This window comes from Acanthochromis polyacanthus, chromosome 21 (genome assembly GCF_021347895.1).
Source record: "Acanthochromis polyacanthus isolate Apoly-LR-REF ecotype Palm Island chromosome 21, KAUST_Apoly_ChrSc, whole genome shotgun sequence".
NCBI classification, from domain to species: domain Eukaryota; kingdom Metazoa; phylum Chordata; class Actinopteri; family Pomacentridae; genus Acanthochromis; species Acanthochromis polyacanthus.
The window spans coordinates 16942603-16959126 of NC_067133.1; the positions used below are offsets into that span (position 1 = coordinate 16942603).

At 39.0% G+C, this 16524-nt stretch overlaps 1 protein-coding gene across 1 annotated transcript in view; it reads left to right on the forward strand.

Moving 5' to 3' along the window:
- The window catches only part of micall2a (mical-like 2a), a 90454-nt gene that overhangs the window by 36569 nt on the left and 37361 nt on the right, over positions 1-16524 (forward strand). The window contains exon 18 of the mRNA XM_051941379.1: positions 5568-5653. The gene's annotated coding sequence lies outside the window, so the exon portion shown is untranslated. The remainder of the gene's footprint in view (positions 1-5567; positions 5654-16524) is intronic.

The following is a 16524-nucleotide window of genomic DNA, read 5'->3' on the forward strand; positions in this document are numbered from 1 at the left end:
CTGCCACATATGGATTTAGACACTCTGACAAGCGCTTGCCTGAGTTGGAGGAGACCTTAAGCCCAAGAACCAATCAAGAGGACATTGTTAATGGAGGCCACATATAAGCCGTTAAGCCAGTATATGCATAATGTTATTTAATTGGAGTCATAAAAAGCCAATTAACCCCCTCCCCCCCCCCTTACTTTCCCGCTCTCTCGTTCCCTGTGTCTCTCTCTCTGTCAAATCACTAACGAATGTGTGTGCATGTGTGACAGAAATTTGACGCTATTGTACGAGTCGGCATTGTTACGCAAAAAATCTGACACGCTATTATTTTAAGACATTTTTAGGAGCAAATTACGCATCCCGAGTCTTTCCTTCAACACTCAGATGTGCACAGGTCTCTATAAATAGGCAAATAAAGAGTGGAGTTTTGTCCTATTGAAATATTTGCCAAAAAGGGAGACCACAAAGGTGAGGGTTTCCATGTGATCGCTCTTTTTTTCTTTTTTTTTGCCTTCTCATTCTCTGAATATACGGATTTTGACAATATATTTGCTCCCAGGAAAATAGCAACAGTGGGTCGCAATATTGGATCTGTCAGGCTCAGGCCATTTAAATTTCAATGCCAGTAAAGTGGGGGAAGCAGACACTGTTAAATATGATGCTTGAATGAAAATCTAAACCCTCCAATACCTCTAAGCAATGTAACTCAATGAGATGAATTAACTGTAAATGCCTCATTCTCTGTGTGAGTGTCTTCCAATTTAAAATCTCATTATTCATATAAGATCCTGAACAAGGTGACTCTTCGGATAGATCGAATAAGTGAAGATAATCTTACCGGACAGTTTTATGCAAATAGGAAATGTATTGAATCAACTATGAGGAGAATGGGGAATCAAATAAGCTAATAAAGTAGAGTTAGGATGAAAAACACCATGAATAATGTTTCCTTCCTATCTCAGCCCAGTGCTTATACCGCTGCCTGTGAAGTTACAAAGTGTATTAACTCAAAGGATGCTGTCATTTAATGTGCATTCTCTTTAGTGTTTTCTGAGTAGCATTAACAGTCGGCTTCAATAAGCTTTTCAATGACGCTAAATCAGTGAGCTGCTTAATCTCTGTTGCCGCAATCTTCAAATCATCACAGTTACAATATCTTAATATTTATTCCCAAATTACAGGCAGCGCTTTTTTTCCCGTGAATAGTGGTGTAATTTACACCTTGAGTGCAGGTAATAATAGCTCCTATTATTGCTCTGTAGCACTTAGTTTCCCAAACAGACTTGAGACAGAGTAACCGCTAATAAATGTTTGTCGGAGAGGTCCATCAGACAAGGATTGATTACAAGCCATCCCGTTCAGGGCTGCGCAGGTCTGCACAAGTTCATCCATAATTCATAGTATAAATAATGTAACATTCATTACACAGAAAATATGAACTTTTGTTATGGTTTGTGTAGCAGACATTCTGCTTATAAAGCTAACATACTCAGTGCTTTAATTTGTTCCTCACCCCAAGGGTAAAAGCAAATGACAAATGCAATGATATAATTATATAATAACCTCACAGACAGGGCTTGTAGATAAAGGAACTCTGACAAGGCCATGCGTGCTATTAAGAGGGGGAATGCGTTATATTTATTAACCTGCAGGATTAACCTTGTCCAGTAGCTATACGTTAGAAGTCAGATTTGTTTACTTATTTACATTTGGTCACACAGGCGTAATCTGAAAGAATTGCAGTTGCGGCTTTGACTGCCTTTTCACCATATTGGACTAAAAATGATTTGCTCAATAACAGTGCATAGAGGGAGATTCTTGCAACACTTACTTTTAGAGCTGAAGCAATTTACCACTCAAAGAACTCTCAAGAGAGATTTTTTTGTGTGTGTGTGGATTTGCAAGATTTATAGCAAAGACAGCTGTGTGTCAGCGGCTCCGAGGCTACTGTAGGCCCACCCATCACTCCACATTAGGACTCCTTTGAACATAAGTATATTTCACTCTGAGATGGTGACATGCCGTGTGAATCTGTGGATGTGAAATTATACACATTCGAGCAAACAGTGGTTAGAGGAAGATAAGGGTGCAAAGGGGGGGGGGGGGGGGGGAGGAAGCTGGGAATTTTAAAGGAGATCACAGAAATTATGTGCAGTGTATCTTATGGGCTTGAACTAATTTCCTAGACAAAAAAAAAAAGCGCACGTGATTTGCTTTGGCGCTTGGAGCCGGTACGAGCACTTCGCCTGATGAATAAGTTCTTTTTCCAAATGAAATCGTGAACACGGTTGCGTTGTTCCACGACCCCACAATGCTTCCTCTGCAGCCTCTCGGAGAGAAAATTGTCATTCATTCAAGCACACAAGTAAACAATTTTCACTCTTGCTCAGAGGAAAAGTGACAAAGTTTGAGAGCAGGGATGTGAAAGGAAGTGAGAAGAAAGACTGTAAATCTCAGACAGTGCGCTTGGCAGACAGCGGGTAAAAAAAAAAAAAAAAAGATATAATAGATTGAGCGAGGCTGTAAATCTGTCACAATAAAGAGAAACCTGTGGTGAGAACAAGAACTCTTCCCTCATCTGTCTCCACAACACTGACCAGGTCCATCTGGATCAAAGCAGCATCACGCAGGTTTCTCATCTGCAAATGCACAGCTTCACTTCCTCCACAATATTTACCACAAAGCTTCCCTCTCATAAATTACTCTCAACTCATTCCTAGGTAAGGCAAAATGAACTTGTAGACTTCAAAGTGCATGTAGCTTGAATAGAGCATATTTTCTCTGCAGAGAAGCACCTCCTAGCTGGCCATCCTGTTTGATTTGATGGGTTATTAAACACTTCTGTCAATAAAAAGCGTGGTGAATGCTAATTTCTGCACCCTCCATCGATAAATGACCATGAAACTAGCGCAAATTAACCTCTAAATGTCATGGGAAAAGCCAGTGCCACAGTCATTACTGTATGTGCTTCAGGTAGGAAGGAGAAGCTTGGTGGCAGACGATAGTGGACATATATGTAACACAGGCATTAAAGTCCCTATTCGTAAATTACACATTGGTAAGACTGGGATTTCAGTCCCATTATAATGTATTTGCATGATTAAAAACAGCAAAGATTTTGGTGTCAGAAGAGCTCCTGGTTCAGCATGATAGTCTCATTTATCAGCGAATGTTAGTCGAGTGTATTGTCTGAATATGTTAGTTGGTCTGTTGGGAGGCAAAATGTTGTCTCGTTAGCTTACTGATATTGAGTCTGTGATATTTATGTTGGCAGTATTATAGAAGTGAATTGCAGATTATAGAATAAGTCCAAGTAATAAAACAAATCCCACGAAAAGGCCAAAATCAACAAATGATCCTACTAACAAGTATTGACTGTTTAGAAAAACGGCCCAATAGGTCATTTGTTGGTGCCACAGAGCCCCATTGTTCTTCAAAAACAATTGAACTCATTCTACAATCATTGATTAAAGCCCTTAATACTCATCTTTGTCCATCAAAATTGCATATTTAGAGTATTTTCCCATGAGAATAATGTCTTCATTCCTTGAAGTGACTTAGATTTGACTCCACAGTGTTGCTTCCTTTTCGAATGTGATTTATGAACTGATCTAGCTCCACTTACCGCTCCAATAGCAGCTCAAGCAAACCAGCTTACCTATTCGTGGACAAAAACTGTCTCTACACTACACAATGGACCAAAAAAATGGAATATTTCAGCACTTCTACATCAGAAACTGATTCTGAGGAAGAATAATGACACAAAAAAACCCCAATCTGCAGCTTGACAGGATTTGGTCCTTAGTTTTTACAACGTACGAAATTTATATTGGTGCTGTGATGCAATGTCAAGGCGGAAATGTTGAGCTATAATGTTAATTGTTTGTTTTGCTCATGATATGTCTTCTAGTCAACAATACTGAAAACTAGATTTTTTATTAAAATTCAAATTGTTCATTTACAATGAAGCTGGGCACCTCATAAACACTGTCCCACTGCAGTAAATGCCCTGTAGTTCACCGAATTCGTATTTAAAATGATTGTCTACTCTTCGTGTTCGAACACGTTTTGCCAAAGCACATATTCGTGACTTATTTTTCAAGGTTTTTATCTTCATTAGGGATGCTAAGATCATTGAAGGAGTGACAAATTTGGGCACTATTAACCCTCCTGTTGTGCTTCAGGTCAAACTGACCTATTTTAAAGTAAAAATAAATAGTTTTTCGGTATGAAACTTCTTCTGCTTGGCTCAATGAGTCTAATCAACATATACAATTAAAATGGTTCATTACACATATTTGCAAACCCACCCTGAACAGAAGAGATGTCTCGTGTTAATTTGTCATCACTACATGCAAAGGAAACAAAAATCAAAATTGGAAACAAAATTAGTTTGAAGTAAATGTCATGTAAAACTATTTCATTGTATACATAGGTCTTTCCGATGTACATTAGCAAGTTTTAACATACATTTTTAATGAAAAATGAGTGAATTACCCTCATTGAACCGTGATCTGTGAGAGGGAAAGAACACCATTACCCTCAATATTGATAGAAGTGATTAGTAATGGAGTTAATAATGAGATATATACAATGTTTATTGGGATTTCTGTTAGTTTCTGCCAGTTTTGGATAATTAAACACAACCCAGGAACATTGCTGTTCCTGAGAAACAAATCCAACAGAGGGGTTGAGAAATAAACTAATGTGTTATTTTTCACAGGATTAATTGACAAATACAACAATTCGAATATAAAGTATTAGTAGATTTTTGCTTCTACTGCCAAAAATATATAATTTAATGGGTGTAATGATATCTAATTGTCCCCTGTACTTATGGAAAAATGTACCTAAGTTTTCTGGAGACGTCACTGAGCTACAGTAAGACAAATATCAATGCGTTGGTGGCTGAATACAGTGTTCACCACCAGTAGAATTCGCTTATGCCACAAGTACGCTGCTGTTTCTGGAACTTTTGGAGAAACTTTCTCATGTTTGCAAAATTACACTGGCGCAGCATCAAAACTCATTGTGACATGTTTGTATTATCTGCATAAAAGGAGCCAAGCAACTGGAGATTTGTTTTCGAACAAATAATACACTACATCTTCTGTGCCGCCACACAGGATAGTGCGGAAAAAATACTTTTTTTTTTTAATTGTGCATTTTTCATTTCGGAGTAACACAAAATGATTAATTCATAGTCTCTTAAGTCGTGCTTTTAATATTGCTTTTGTATTCATGAAACAGAGATTTGCTTCCACACAGAATTATGTATGCTTTCAGAGAATATTCAGTAAAATAAAATCCATTAGAGCAGGGGGGTAGAAAAAGTGAGGGAAATGCAAAAACTGTGGTTTTAATGCAACAAATTATTTGCCATTAACCTCACCTGTTATTTTATGGTAAGTAGGGTCTGTGTTATTCTAATAATAACTTCTAACAGAAACCAATCAGGTTGGGATCACACGGCAACGTAGAAAACATTGACACCGCGACCCGCTATCCATTACACATACTACTTTTTGACATGCAGCTCTACAATGGGGCTTTTACATTTTGCATTTGTGATGTTTCAGCTGTTCCGGGTGTCAGGCCTGACCACACAACTGTGATGACGGAGAGAAAAACAGCCCTGATGCATGATCCCGGTCCGTCACGACAGGTCAGTACCACGGCTCATTCAATTGCAGATGATACGCCAAGTCCTACAATACAAGGCCAACAAAGAGGAAAATGCGACTGCGTAAGTCCTGCGAGCGCTCTAAGTCTGCGCCAATGCTGTCCTTTTCACTGGCAATATCAACAGAAATGTCAACAGTGAGCGTCTGTCAGCACCTTGTGTCAGATAATCAGAGGAAGTGGGACTTGTTGTGGCTGAGTTCATAATGCTCACCTAAATCCCTCACTGGGCAGCAAGTAGGGCAGTAATATTCTCTGATAAGCCGATACAGTGTTTTCCATAATATGATTATCAGTTACAACTTGCTCCAAAACAAACATTAGCTGAAGCGAGATCATCAAAGCCTCACATATATTTACTCCAGCTCCAGCCTTAGATACAGCTTAAAGACGCGCATATAAAAAAAAGAAATCAGTTGTTTATTCCGCCTTGACATTTGAAAAACAACCAAGTGTGTCTTTTCCTTTTTTTTCCCCTTTTTGAATGTTAACGCCTGCGATTCAAGGGAATATGAATCGGCCGACTGTGGTTTCTCTGTGATGTGCTCTTTAGAGTCATATCTGAGCACAGAAGTAACCATTTATTTGCAGAGCGGATGAGAGTCTGCAGCTATATTAAATTTCTTTGCATAAATTGCTCACAGGAATTTATTCAATAGATCCAAAGTTTGTTTCCCCGCTACTTCTCGTGGACTGTGAAGAGATACAGGTGCAGCACAGCCAGGGGCCGCAGCAGGGAAGTTATTAATTTGGTCGATATTGATATTGTCCCATTGGTGTCACTATAATAGTTAAATCTGAGGGAAAATCAATCCAAACTGCGTGCCGTCATGAATGGTAATGCTTTTGATTCGTGTTTTCTTAAACCTGTTGTTCTACTCTTGCAGAAACATTGTATACGGGCATATAAGGTTCTGATATGTTTGATCAAAGTGGCTCAGATTAGTGGGCATTTGGATGTATTTCCTCCTAACAACCCAATGGAGTTTATGCTGGCATTTGACAGCAGTGTTTGATGTGAAAAGGCTCTTTTTCAGCCTTCATCTGAGCTATCATATGTTCATTGAGTTGAATTAATGCTTTTGTTTCACTGTTCTGCAAATCCGACAGCATGCTGAAACTTTGGACACAGCAGTGATCAGGCATATAGAAAGACGTACAGCTCAGTTAGGACTCTAAACTATTTTTTGTGCGTTGTTCACTCCGTGGTTGTTGGTGCATCATGTCACACCCCTGCCTGTTTGATTAGACCAGCAATGGAAAGACGCTACGCAAAAGCGACAAAAAAAAGTTCAAACAGCGGCAGGGCCACCTTGGTGACTACTCACAAATAATTAAAAGTTTAAATAATGAACAAAGGAAATGAAAATGTGCTTTTCCTAGCTATTTCTAGCAGCATTCAAGTTCTAAACATGAGCCAGTGTGCAAAGAAAATACCTAAATATATAAATCAAACGCACATATGTTTGTTTTACGATATAAAGTTTGCTTAAAACTGACACACTCTACCTTACTTGATTAAAAAGAGAAAAAAATGCAGCAACTGTTTGGAAACAAACAGAAAAAACAACCAACATATTCTGAAGTTTTTAGATTTCACATTAGACCTTGCTTTGTGGTGTTTCTGCTGGAAAACTGTTTCTGTGACAGCTCAAAAACTAGGAAACAAACCAACCATCCTGGGAGATTTGTTGTTCTTTTTTAATTTAAGCTATTCTTAGCTGGTTCAGTGGTGTAAAAATAAATGTTATATTTTTATATATGAGAAGAAAAGACCTATAGAGCATTGCTAATGTCAGTAGACAGTGTGGGTTTCGGAGAACTATGGATTTGGAACACAGGTTGTGTCTAGATCTCAGAATTAAAAGCACCACAGTGTGTCTGTGCCACAGACTCCTATAGTCGGTAAATAAGAGTAAGTTTACCATGATGATTGTCTGCCACAATCAGAAAGACTCGCTGCACGTACACAGCCGCAGACTGACTGATACTGCACAAATCAGCTTGCTAAAACACCCTTGTTAACATTTTAAACCTACAGAATCATAAAAGGTGATGCCGGGGAATTTTGGACTCCCATTCCCCCTCCTTCCTTTAAATCACACACTCTTGATTTGCAATTCCAAATCTAGAACATAAATAGGAGCTTCGCGGCAACAGCGTGAATCCAACTAAAAAAACCTTGAATAGATTTTGAATTTTAAAAGCTAGATCAAATGAAAATCACACAAAGGCACCAGCAAGTGGAATTGAAAGTGTGATACAGATGAGGGGGGTGTTGAAGGGGTACGGATGAAAACAGGATTAGACTCCACAGGCCTGGTTCCCACAGATTGCCTGAAATGGGGAACAGATTTAAAGCAGGTACTGTGTGTTGACAGGTTTTTTTTTTTCTTCCCGTGCAGGCATTTCCCTTTCCTTTTTTTTTTTTTTCCAGCATGTCTTACACATTTAACTAGACCCATGTCAAAACCTGTTTACATGTCATGAAAAGAAGCGGAACATGTTCAAATCGGGTAAGCTATTGAAGAAAAAACTTGGATGATTTGACAGTTTGAGTCTCTTTAACATTGCCCACTTTGAGGGCGGCTGAAACAAACGACACGCACGTCGCCGTTACTGTGCTATTAAACGATGCTGTAATTGACGCTGATTAAAATAAGGCTGTTTCTATGTTGCGCCACGTGCAAATTCCGCCCTTGTCTACACGTGTTACGCACACACAGAAGCGTACAGTAGTTCAGAGGCCATGTTGTTGTACCTTGATTTCCCTTCCACAAATCAAATACGGGCTGCACGCTTAAGCGTTTTCCCTGTATGTCAGCAAGTTTTGGAGATTAAACTGTTTCATGTTTAATGGGATAAGGAGGAACATGAGCTTCTATCCAATCCTGGCCCAATTGAGTGTTTTTAATGCAATTTGTCAACTCCCTCTGCTAGTGGGATTTGTTCCATACTGTTAGATGTGGAGTCAATTACATAGTATCTCTGAAGAGTATTTTGCTTGAGAGATTGCTCATCTGGCAATATTAAAGCTACTTAGTATATGTTTGGCTGGAATGAAGGAAGTACAGTTAACAGGTTTTAAATTCTGCTCGCCGCTTTTTTTTTTTTCCCCAAAAATACAATTTACTGGGTGCCATTTGAATAAAAAAAGCTCCTTGTTGTATCAGTGCACATTAATATAGAAATATATGTGACAGTAGTAATATGGATTGCTCCTCTCAAAACAGAGAGCAAATAAAACATTCACTTAACTCCATATATGATTCTGAAATGTCCAATATGATTAATTATAGACTCCGAGCATTACAAATGACTCACCGGTTAATGTTAACAAATATTCTCCCTTAAGGGCCTCTATTAATAATTTCATATTCTCTCCAAATATTATTCTATCCACCTGCTGCGTGTGATCCTATTTTCTCTCCTTTTTTTTTTTTTTTCCCCGTTTTGTGATCATACATAATTTAGTCCCTGGCCACATCTAATAAATGATGTTGACATATGCTCTTGCAGAGAGCACTGCCTGGAAGTGTTGGTTGATAAGCTTCTTTGCATTCTCACTGGATCCAATTTTGCCCTATCAGTACACGAGTGCGTGGCTATAAGGACTTTGGCTCTACTCACATGGTCCACCAGGCCTCGAGATGTCCCGAGGCTTCCGATTAGTGGAAACTGTTTGAGGAGGGAGGGGAGGGGAAAGAGATTTGTGTAAAATTCAAATTTGTCACCAATAGTATGTTTTTTTTTAAGGGCCCCTGTTTTGCGATTCCGGCACAAAGTTGCACCCATACAGCGCCTTCCATAATTATCGGCACCCCTGGTTAAGATGTGTTCTTTAGCTTCTAATATGTTCAGTTTTTTTCTAAATAATATACAACCACAATGAAAAAACAGGAAAATCCAACCTTTAATTCAAGTGCATTTATTCAGTGGGGAAAAAAATCACACATTAAGAAATAATTCTTTTACATCAAATCATGTGTGCCACAATTATTAGCACCCCTGATGTTAAGACTTCGTACAACCCCCTTTTGCCAACAAAACAGCACCTAATCTTCTCCTATAATACATTTTTCAACAATTTTCAGTTTGAGAGTATGCTTCTGTAGTAAAAACTGAATTTATTTTAAGGCTTTCTCCACATCTTAACCAGTGGTGCCAATAATTCTGGAGGGCTGCATGTGTATGCATGGTTTACTGACGAAACTCTGCTCTTTTTTTGCGAGCTGTTGACTTTAAAACGCATACTAAGGACCAGCTTTCACTGTACGCACATTGTTTTCCAGGCGTGGGCGTGCGTCTGGATGGAGGGTTTGGCTGTGGGTGGGGGGGGTCACGAGCCACATTCACACCCACAGTACTGCGAGCGTGCGGCGTATAAACTGTGCCCACCAGAATGCGGAGATGGATTAAAAATTGAAATTGCTTTAAGCGCTCATATCCAAATATTTGTCCATTCTCAGCCTGAAATGAATTCCTACAGTTCCAACTCAACCCCACCACCTCCCCACTTCCTCCTCTTCTTCTTCTTCTTCCTCCTCTTCCTCCCCCGGCCCCCCGAGCATCACGCGAGTAGAATCAATTCGATCAATTCCCCTCCACCAATTGTTTGTTGTGTTTTTTTTTCTTTCCTTTTTTTTCTTCTGCTGACCACACCTCAAGGATTAATATTTGATTAGCCTTTAGGAGGGGTGGAAAGTACTTATTAACCTTATTTGTCAATCTGTCAGTGCCACTGCGCGGATTGTGCCTTGCGGCGGCGGGTGTTGGGAGGGGGGGGGGGGGGGGGGGGGGCTGGAGTGGAGGAGGGGATCACTTCGGGGAATATCGTCTCTTCCAGTGACTGCTCTCCTCTGGACGTTTCAGCATAATTATCCGTTTTAGGGCCGCCGCCACAAGCATGACACTCATTTCTGCGTTTTGAATACATCTGTTAATTGATAATGCGATACGTCGTCCCAGAATAACGTAATGGCATTGATGTTCCTTCCCCAATTTGCCCAATTATGCCAACTTTTTAAATAATTTTCGTCGAGTAAATAACCTAGATGGGTTTGTGCTAGCTAATTTTTTTCACGATTGTTTGTAAACAAACCAAAAAAAGAAGAAACCGAGTACGTTGCCATCCAGGTCATTTTCATTACAGCCCATGAAGACAAAGCATTTGCTCATTTTGAAACGGACAAGTAAACTTCCACACTGTAAGCAGTTCTCTTCTTCTTCTTTTTTTTTCCATTAGTAATTTTAATTAAGTCTTCCGCACAACACTGAAATTGACTTTATGTATAATTGTTCATTATACGTCTTGTTTTCTACAATGGGGAAATTAAGGGGGCTCAAATGGATGAATCTGAGACATGATTAGTCTTGTTCATCCCAAATGTATAATTTTTTTTTAATGCCTGGCGTGAGCTTTGCTGCAAAGTGAAATTGATACTCGGTATATGAAAACATTTAATGAATTGCCAATTCTGTTGTCAAAATCAAGCTAACAGATATTCTTCGGGGAAATTTAAAGTGGGGAGGGGCGTGGACGCACGTTCAAGCTTTGCAGTAAGACATTCATATTGATTTGTTTCAAAATTATCACTATTGCTGTTGACAACAAGAAATGAACACAGTTTTGCAGCATTTCGAAGAATAAAAGCTGCTCAGATGAGCCAAACACACATTATTTAACAACCAGTGACTTTATCAGTCTTTTGTTTACTGAGTGCAACTCTTGCATCACAACCGGTGCACCAGGGTCTGTCAGTCTCTGCCTTTAAAGGGTTTTTTTTTTTTTGGTTTGCTTGCTTCTAAATGATAACACCTCTCCATGCTCATTGGAGGCCTCCAAGATCCGTCTCCTCAACCTCTGTGTTATCTGTGATCATACGCCCCCACGCTATCGAGCTCAGTCAAAGACCATCCCATGGTTTGCAGTGTTAATTACAGATCCTTTGATGTGATAGAACACAGCCCTGTAGAGATTGATTACTCTTTGAGCTAAGTTGTCTTCCAATTACTTAGACAATTAGCCAACTAATTAAAATACTTACCCTGTGCATTGAAAAAGGAAGAGGAGTACTGCTGTGAGGATCTCCCTTGATATATGAGCTGCCAGGGATTCTCAGAGTGTCTCAGCTGAGGAGAAGGAGGCCTGGTGTGCTGACTGCAGCTCAGGAAAAAAGGCCCCAAAATGAGTCAGTGCAGCAGACTGTGATAATAATGTGGATCAAGCATTCGGAGACGTTTATCACTTCTTGTTGATTGAGGATAAGGATGTTAGATCAGGGGGGATGAATTGATGTTTGACGATCCGTCGTTTCTGAGATGTTTTTTTTTCTTTCTTTTTTAACCATCTGACAAATGCCAAACTTCTCAATGACAAGCTCAAATATTGAACATTTCCGAATAGTTTTGGGTTCTATTATCTGTGCAGATAGAAAAAAAAAAATGTAAAGGAGCAACTTAGAGTTTTGTCCTGACAAATTATTAGTCGTGAAATCACCGAAGCGTGTCTGAAGTTGTACATTCAAATCATTTGCAGTTGGTCTGAAAGTGCCAGTTCGGGACTCTTTATTTTATAGGTCCGCTGAGGAATTTGGTCCGCTGATTAAAAAATTAAAAAAAGAGAGAAAGAAGAAATATTTATGAAATTGTCAAGAGGCTAAAAAACATAATTCTATGATTTGATAGCAAACAGTTAATGTTCCTGTGCTGTTATCAAAATATTGAATATGACGCTCATTCGCTTTTAAGCAGCACCTGGATTTGGCTCATTTCCGTCCCCGGCATGCAAAGTAACTGTGGTTGGTGTGTGTCTGTGTTGTGTGCATTGTGTGTCTGAGGGCACAACAGACAGACTCGGACTTTTTATGTGATGCTGAATGACAGATTAGACTGGCTTGTGGTGCACTTCACACATAACAGAGGGGTTTACCACAAAAGTTGAAAATATTACTTTATTTGATGGATGCCTTAGAGATGAAGACAGTAAATACAGGAGATATGGGGCTATAAATCCAACAAAGCTTTAGAATTTATATTTACTTGATATGCAACTAAACCATCAGGCTTCACAATTGCATCTTCAAATAATGGCCTTGCATACTGGTATCATCAATTGTAGATCCCAAGATTAACTGCAGTTCTGATTGGAGAGTGAGAACTGGAGCAAAAACTGATGTTTACTACCAGAGACAGGCACCAAAGTTCATTTAGTCATTACCAAACATAATCAAAATTGCAACAAGTCCTCAAAATTGAACTAAAAATAATAATTTTCTACCATTTTTCTCCAGAGCTGCATGTCTGGAAGTGTTTTCTGGTATAAACAGGACGATATCATTTGTCAGTGCCTTGTAAAGCCAAATCACTGGTTTAGGTTTGCTTAAAGTATATGCAAATAAATTATTTGGTTAGGGACAAATTCTAATTGTTTCCTCCTTTGCTTCTCAGAAACAAAGATAGTAGTGTATATGAGTAATCCAGGGCTGTTTTTCTTTTATACTAACACATCTAGTCTTGGTCATTTGCTGAAATGATTGATGGTTCAGCTCTCTTAGGCAAAGACAGTGCCCAAAATTGGGATTGTCTGCATTTGTTAATTTAAACATGTGTAAATGGACATAAATCATAAGGAAGTTGCTCTAAATGAGTCTCTGCAACGTTTTCCTGGTGTCCTATTAAGCAGATCACTGTTGTGTTATATTGAAGCATTCTTTCTTGATTCTTGACTCATGTATGACATAGCATACTTCACAATGCATGCGATCGTCAACAAAGGGCTAGATTTCATCATAAAACTCTAAACGCATTGCTCACAAACAGCTAGAAATGTGTTTACAGCTAAATGCTGCTTTTAATTTTTTGTTTTTCAACTATCCTAATCAATATGATCATTATGAATCTTAAAGGTTTCTGTTTGAGGTGCAAAAACAGCACATCTGAGCACTTTCTTCAAGGTACTAAGTATGTCTATGTTGGGTTTATTTATAGCATTATAGTTCATCTCTAAAGCTGTAATGTCTGTGATTCATTTGACTCGACAAGGCCACATTTGAATGGGCTAGATTTATTTATTTTTTCTGCGCCCCGCATCTGACTAAGGCCTGTCATGCTTATTGTCACGTCCCTTTAACCCCAGCTGGGCAACTCCATTATTGCCCCTCCATTGTAATGTTAATGCTGTGTTATCTGTGCAAGGGACAAATATGCAAGGGACAATGGGGGTGTAGACATGCATTCAATTTATGCATCCATAATTGCTTTTGATGATGTAGATAATTATGTTGTACTCCGGAGAGTTTTTTTTTTTAGCACTGTGCAAATTACAGAAAACAAAACCTTGAAGCTTTTTGAAATTTCCAATCCAATGTAAATAACATTTTGCTAATATTCTTGAGCTGAAAGGCTAATTTTATTTTCATGTTGCATCAGGTTTAAAAATCACTTAGTTGTTGAGTGAATGTGTAATCATGACGACAATTTTTTTTCCTCTCATACTTAAGTGAAAATGCAACTGTAAATAAAAAAAACGCTGGCAGTTACTCCTTATAGGTGGCTGTAGAGGTCTCACAAATGAGCTACATGCTATTTGCCCCAGCTTGAATGAGTCTTATCCTGCAGATTTATGTTTTGAGGTTGGAAACCATTCAGTTGCACTGCATATAAAGGACTTAAATCACCTTGTTTGATAATCCAAGCAAATTGCTGCTCAAACAATCAAATAACCCCAGATTTCAGAATATATCTAAACATCTAAACAGGATAAATACCCATTTACATGTATGTGTGTGATCAAGCAATGATCCCCCCCCCCCCCTGTTAGTGTTTCTTTTTCCTGGCTGCCAGTTTCCAAATCACAGAGTGTGTCTGATTGAAGTTGTTGGGGCAGGTTGGATCGAAAGACCCCCACTCATTAAGAGGTCAGCAAGTCTGAGAGATCAAACTCTCTTTCCTCATCCTCTAATCACACACTATATAAAACAATCTTAGCACCACTTAACCTGCGCAGGGGCCCTGATATGGCTTGGCATGCTCTGTCTCTATTAATCAATCAGCTTCATGCCTTCATGAGATCGGCGATGCAAATGTGTGTTATTGCTGAAGGTCCCATTTCAATGGATTTTTTTTTTACTTTCACCATTCACGTCAGGTGTTAAACTCCTTTGACATACATGTAGCTTAAATATGTGACTAATACAATAAATAGCAGCAACAGAAAAGCATCTCTCAGTTTAAGTCGCTCCAGTTACATTTAGTAAAACTAAGCATGACCAAATATTTAAATATTGTCGGCAGTAATGACTGAATTGACTGTGTGTTGGAGGATTTGTAGTCAAATGAGCTTTTCTCTGTTTCACTGTACAACAGGATCTTTGATGAAAAGTCTCACTCTGTCAAATCTGTCATTTCTTCCCGAGGTTATTCTCACCAGAGAGGTGCAGCATGATGATACTGACAACACAATTTAGGCAGCAGAACAAACTCAGCTGTTTTGTTTTCCGCTGACAGCTGTGTGCTCTCCCTAATACAGACCTAACTGGTGAGGGAAATGATAAATATGAGAGTGCGGAAATTCAATATCATTCGCCTCTGTCGGCAGACAAGAATGAAATACTCAGATAGAGGCTCAGAAACTTTGCCATCATGATGCAACTGGATTTGCTTTTTAAGAATATAGTAGTATGATGCTTACAGGAAAAATTAAGTGTCATCAATGTGGTGGAAACCAGGGCTGGCCCGAATAGTGCTTTCTGGCCTCCGAATATTCGGATATTCGTGATATTCGGGTCCAGCCCTAGTGGAAGGCAGTGTCTACAGATACGGACCGTACCCGTAGCCTGTGGCCTACGGATACGGCACTTTCCATTTGCCAGACAGATACGGACCAGTACGCGAGTCTCGCGAGTCAAGAAGCTGCTAACCACTGCAAACTGTTGAAAGGTAAGCAAAGGTTAAGGTTAGGGTTAGTGTTACGGTCAGGTTTAGGGTCCATACCTGTAGTACCGATGCTACGGGTCCGTACCTCCAGCGTCTACCGGGAGTCACGTGACCAGATCTCGTGTATCTGATTGGCAAATGGAAAGTGCCGTATCCGTAGGCCACAGGCTACGGGTACGGGTCCGTACCTCTAGCAACTACCCTAGTGGAAACCATCAAGTGAGTAACACTGGTTAACATTACATACAAGTTCTAATAATGATTGAATGAAAACATTAGAATTGATGTTAAAAGAAGATTTTGTGGATGTTGATCATTTTCAAAAATGTCCGTATGGGGTTCAAATCAACTAATTGATAATCTGAAACATTCACAGGATGTTTGAAGGATTTTGTCAGATTATGTAACATGATAACAAAGGAAGAATGTTCTCAAGTCAACATTTTAACAACGTTTTCAAGCTGATGTCAAGTTGTAGAATGACCCTGTGCTGTGATATATTAAAGCTGTTGAGGTATCACATTGTAGAACGTTCTTTTATAGAAATGGTACCACGACAACACAGGATAACAGAGAATTTTGTCAATGCAAAATTTGGTTTTTAATTTTATACTGAGAAAAAGTTATCCTACATTCTAGGAACTCAAAAATTTCCACCTGCAAAAATTAGTAGAATATTTTTTTTTGAGTAACACAAACTAGCTACAATGACGTGTCATGGAAAATATTGAACTTTTCATTCTGTTTTTACAATTTTTTTGCTCAGAGCTATAGTCTGTAACCAACTGATCCACTCAGCAGTATATAGTAATAATTAGATCCATATCATCAACAGTAAAATGGTAATAGAAACTAATTTATTTCAGTGTAGTACTCACTGGGGACCATTATGCTGCATTAAATATTATAATGGTAATG